We start from the raw sequence: 6000 nt of genomic DNA on the forward strand, positions 1-6000 counted from the left end.
TGGCCCAAAGCCTTGGGGCCTGCATTGGCTCAGCTTTGGCCATTTTGGCCACTTGAGGTGTGAACCAGAGAATGAAAGATTATTCTCTGTCTCTACTTCTCTCAGTAAATCTCATCTGCTTTCCCGACAAAAATAATAAATACATCTTTAAAGTACAATAAACATATTGTTCCAGGTATGTAGTAAAACTTTTTTCCTTTCATTCTCTCTGTACATCTGCCTTTCCAGTTAAAAAAAAATAAATAAATAAAAGGGCCTGACACGGTAGCCTAGTGGCTTAAGTCTTTGCCTTGCACGCGCTGGGATCCCATATGGGCACCAGTTCATGTCCCGGCAGCCCCACTTTCCATCCAACTCCCTGCTTGTGGCCTGGGAAAGAATTGAGGATGGCCTAAAGATGGGGCCCTGCACCCACGTGGGAGACTTGGAAGAAGCACCGGGCTCCTGGCTTCAGATCATCTCAGCTCTAACAGTTGCGACCACTTGGGGAGTGAATCAGCAAAATGAAGATCTTCCTCTCTCTCTCTCTCTCTCTCTCTCTCTCTCTCTCCTCCTCCTCCTCTCTGTATATCTGCCTTTCTGATAAAAAAAAATATTCCTCTTCAACATTATTATTGGAGATTATATCTCATCTTTATTTAAATTGTTGTTGTAATTGTGTTGCTTTGCTAACATTCTTTATTGCAGAAAACATCCTTCCCTATATGTAGTCATTAACTATACTTCTCTTAATTCCACTTCCTGAATGCTTGCATTTGTTGAAGATGACCAAACCTCTATATCATGGCAGAGTATGCTAGGTAACAACTAAATGTGTAAACTAGATTGGCTGGGTTCAAATAATAGTTGTGTCATTTATTGCTTGCCTACCTTTGGTTAAAATACTCAGTTTTATTTTTCTTATTATAAATATTAGTTTTTATAATGATTACATGGTGAATCCGGGTGGGAAGGATAGAAGCAGAGGGAAACTTGGGTGTACTCATTGCTTCCATATTTATTATTTCTTCTTCTTGTTTCTTGGGGAATGGAAGAGACAAAGGGGGAAACCACTCATGACTTTCCACACGTCCCGGTACCGAGGGATGAGGAACCACCAGCTCGTATCAACCTAGAGTCTCAATGTGTACATACTCTGAGGGTTCTGTCCAAGTGGTTTGGGTAGTTCTGAAATGCTGCCAATTTCACGAGTTCGAGGATGAAGTCACCCTCCCAATGCCCATTGACTCTATTCACTGAGATTTTTTGCTGTCATTGTTTGTTTGGAGTAGTTGTCCAGTTTGTTCTGTTTTTCTTCTGCTACAGTATCAACTGAGCTGCCGTTTTCTTTTACAACAGGGCTTGTGTCTACTGCTTCGCCTTTTTCATTAAGTAGGACATGTTTTTGCAGGCGAGTCCAAGAACCTAGGTAGGTGCCCAAAATATCACTGGCTCCCCCACCCCTGGGGTTCACCAACCCCAAATCCACCTAAAAGGCATGTCCCATGATCGGGGTCAGGCGACCCAAGCCCTACCAGTTCCCCCATCCTCAGGGCTCAGGAACTCAGTCCCCACCTTGCAGGAGGGCCCCAGGACCTGAGGCAAATTATCCGAACCCTGTCAGATCCCCATCCCTAGGACTCACCAACCCAACCCCCACTGGCGCAGGCTGGCATGACTTGCTTCACTTCAGCATCTGCAATCTTATTATGCAGCCTGACCTAGTCTAGTCTGCCCCTTGTTCCAGCTCCTACTGGTGGGTGCTACATCCTATCCCAGACCAGTTTAATTGCTGTCCCAATCCTAATGTGAACTGGCTGGTATTGCAGGCCGATCTGGGTCCTCCTACCCCTTGCCTTGGTTCTCAGATCTGCCAGTGGATATTATGTGCTGTCCCCAGACCTTACCCACATGTATGTTGGCGGGAACTGTAACCTGGTGTTATCTGGGCTGCTCCTTGCCTTGCTTCTTGTACTCACTTGCAGGGACTGCATCCCAGTGAAGGAGTTTCCTCCACTGTGTTTCCTCCCAGTGGCAGTTCTTGTGCACACTAATGTGTTGTTGACCCAGGTTGACTTTGTCCATCTCCTACCCTGGAAAGAACAGTGGCCTTTCTCAATTGGCCATACCCATTTGGGTTCTTGTTGTTGGATGTTGCAACCCAGCAATACCTGGTCCGTGCCCAGACACAGCTTTCACATAGTTCAGCAGGAGTCAAGACCTAGCCTGGCCTGTTCTACACCCAACTTAGCTCTCACGAAAATACTCAGCTTTCAGAACCTTGTTATTCATCTGTAAAGCAGTTGTTCCTGCTATCTAAGTCATATGATTGCTATGAGATTTAAATGAAATTCAGATGAAATTAAGACAGTCTCTGGTACTGATAAGGGCTCAGTAATTTTCATCTTCCATTATTTAAAAGAATTATGGATTATAAAGCATGGCCTTTGAAGAACTTTGTTTTTAGAGATAAGAAAAACAGTGCAATTTTGATACAAAAAATACCTGTTCTGTTTCTTAACACAAGCTCCTAACACTGTATGTGGGTGTACTTTTCAGGGAAAAACAATCAAATGTCCTGATTTACTATGTAAATTGACTATGTAAAGCAGGAGCAAGCCTGGTAGGGGAATTTGGGGAACTCTCCAGCTAGGTTGCAGGTCCTGCTGTTGCACACAAGCTGGGACTGAGAACAGGCTAGACCAGGTTGGGCTATAGCACCCTCTGGTATATGTGTGAGCCGGTTTTAGGGGTGGACTGGGCAGGATTCATTCACAGCACATAGTGGCACAAGTAAGAGCCAAGCCTTGGTGTAGGCCAGGTCTGATTGGACCAGTTTACATGAATGCTGGGGCTGGAAGTGGGAAGGCTATACTGGGTGCTGCACCCACTGCCAAGCGCTGGACTGGGATGGTCTGGGCTGAGCCAGCCTGTAACACCTGCTGCCAAATGTTGAGATTGTGGGTAGACCATCTCAGACTGGACTGTATCACCTGCTGGCAGGCTGCAGGACCTAGGACTGGCAGCAGGCCTAGTAGGGGAATCTCTGGGACTCCCTTGCTTGGACTGGATACAGGCCAGCCAGTTAGGCTATAGCACCTGCTGGCAAGTGCCAGGACTGGGTACAAGTCAGTACAAGTCATATAAGATTGTACTGCAGGAACCCCCTGACAGGCACAAGTACTAGAAGTATTAACTAGAACACTGTTTAGAATTTAGTAGTTTCAGCCCGGCGCGGTGGCACAAGTGGTTAAGTTCTCGCCTTGCACGCCCAGGATCCCATATGGGCGCCGGTTCTAATCCCGGCAGCCCCACTTCCCATCCAGCTCCCTGCCTGTGGCCTGGGAAAGCAGTCGAGGACAACCCAAAGCTTTGGGACCCTGAACCCGTGTGGGAGACCCGGAAGAGGCTCCTGGCTCCTGGCTTCGGATCGGCATAGTATCGGCCGTTGCGCTCACTTGGGGAATGAATCATCGGACAGAAGATCTTCCTCTCTGTCTCTCCTCCTCTCTGTATATCCGCCTTTCCAATAAAAAAATAACAAAAATAAATCTTAGAATTTAGTAGTTTCCTGTTTTTTTGTTCTAACTGATCTGTTCTGTGTGGTATCTATTCATTATAACTTCAGTTTGGGACTTGTTTGATTTTCTCTACATCAGTTCCAGTCTGATTTATTTATACAGAGAGAAGTTTTGCACACACACACAAAAGTTGTCTGGAGCCCCATATTCCTATAGGCAGTCCTGATGGGAATAACTATGATTAGCTTATTATGGGATGATCCTTAATCTTGACTTGACTTTAAAGTTACTTGGGATGTTTCTAAAATGATCTATTTCACACACTGTCTTCAGAATGAATGTCTTCTGTACAACAAATACCTACATTCCATGTCAAGGAATTCCAATGTGTGTCTTAGTCTGCTTTCTGTTACTAAAATAAAATACATAAGATTGGATAATTTATTTATTTATTTTCACTCATCATTCTGGGTGCACGGAAGTCCAAAAATATGGCATCAGCATCCATTCAGATCTGGGTGAGGGACCCACATAGTGAAAGTCAGAAGGAAAGAGAGAATTCATGTAAAAGAAGAATGAGGACCAAAGTCCTGCAGTAGCTAAGAGATGCCACAAAAAGCTATTAATTCATCAAGGGCTTCATCAAACAGCTGTCACTCAACCCCACCTCCCTACCTTACCACAAAAGGCAATCAAGTTTTTGGTACTTGAACTTTTGAGGGCCACACTCAAATCATACCATTATGTGCAAATATGTTGCCCATACAACATGGAACTTACTCCCTTCTTCCTGCAATATGGAGTGAATTCAGTGTCTTACTTTCAAAGCCTACATCATGCAAAATTTGAACTTTATGACATGTTAAAAGATCTACCTTTAAAAAAACTGTCTTAAAAGATCAAAATTTATATAAAATGGTGAGTCATGCTGATGGTATGCATTCTTGATAAGATTATGCAAAGACCCTTTTCTCTGTGATCTTCTTCTTAATGATCCCAAACTAGTTAAGAGATAAAATATATCAGAAAATCAGCCTTTTGGTTAAGATCAAGTGTAAAACATATTAGAATAAGCCAACTTGAGGAGTGCCATACAAAACACCAGATCAACACTTTTCGAAACTGTCAAAGTCATCTAAAACAGGTAATACCCTTTATTGTGGATCAGAGGATTATAAGGAGAAGTAATGATTCAAGGTAGGATGGTACTCCAGAACAGAAAAAGGACAGAGTGTTTGGCTGTGGTTTTGGGGCGAAAGGAGCCCCCTGCAGCGTGGCGGACCAATGTTCACCAGCTCATACAAGGCCAAAATGGAAGGGCAGACTATGCCAGGCACTGGCCTACCACCCACTGCATGTATGAGATCTGGGTTTGGGAATGGGTTAACTGGGGGAATTTGGGGTAACTCCCCTGGTGAGTCACAACTCTCACTAATGATCACATGGTCCAGGTTTGGGGGTTGGGCAACCTGAGTAAAGTAGCTTCAATGGCTGGCTAACATGGGGGTTGGTTACGGAAGAGGGCAGACTGGACAAGGTGGAGCAAACCTTAGCTCACAAGGAAGAACAGAAATCAGGCTGGAGCACAGGTCTTGCCGAGCTAGGCTCTTATACCAACTGCATGAACCAGAGACATCAGGCCACAGCATCAAAGGCAAAGGCTAAGACAAGTGAAGGATTATGCCAAGCTGGGTCAGAGCAACCAATGGCACACAAATGTGATCCACGGCTGGGAACAGGCCTGGTTGGGGAGCTTAGAGGACACCCTTGCTGGGTTGGGGTTCCCACTGGTGAGAGCGGAGGCCAGAGTGAGGACTGCATTTTGGTCTGGATATGACCGCAATGTCCCTTGGCACAAGTGTGGACTGGGGCTGGGCGCACTGAGCTGGGCTGGCTCCAGCACTATTTGGAGCACTGGAGGAGGAGGGAAGATGTAGGATGGACTAGGCTAGGTCTCTGCTCCTACTGAACCATGTGTGTGCTGCGTGTGGGTTGGAGGAGCTTGGCTGGGCTGAAACATTCAACAATAAGAACCAGAATGGGTTGAAGGCAGTCAGGAAAGATCACTGTTCCTGCCAAGACAGGAGATGGATTAAGTAAGGCTGGACCATGGACCCACTGATATGCGCAAGATCTGGCATTGGGAGAGGTTCTGATGGAGGAGCTTGGGAAACTTCTCTGTCAGAACACAGTTCCTGCAGGTGAGCACAAGAACCACAGTAGGGAGCAGCCCAGTCCAGGCCAAGGAAAGGTACCCACCAGCATACATTTGGCATAGGTTGGGGGCAGACCAGGCTGAACCAGTTCACATCACCCACTGACGAATGAGAGCATCAGAACAGAGTGCGGGTCGGGTCAGGTTCAGTCGCAACACATACCAGTACACATTACAGCTGGGGTGAGGGGCCTGCTGGGCTGGGCTAGGCTGTAACTCTCACCAGTGGGAGCTGGAATTGGGGTGGGCCAAGCCAAGCTACAGCACTCACTGGCAAATGCTGAG

The sequence above is a fragment of the Ochotona curzoniae genome, unplaced genomic scaffold (genome assembly GCF_017591425.1).
Source record: "Ochotona curzoniae isolate NIBS_2020 unplaced genomic scaffold, NIBS_Ocur_1.0 contig_3819, whole genome shotgun sequence".
In the NCBI taxonomy this organism is placed as follows: Eukaryota; Metazoa; Chordata; class Mammalia; order Lagomorpha; family Ochotonidae; genus Ochotona; species Ochotona curzoniae.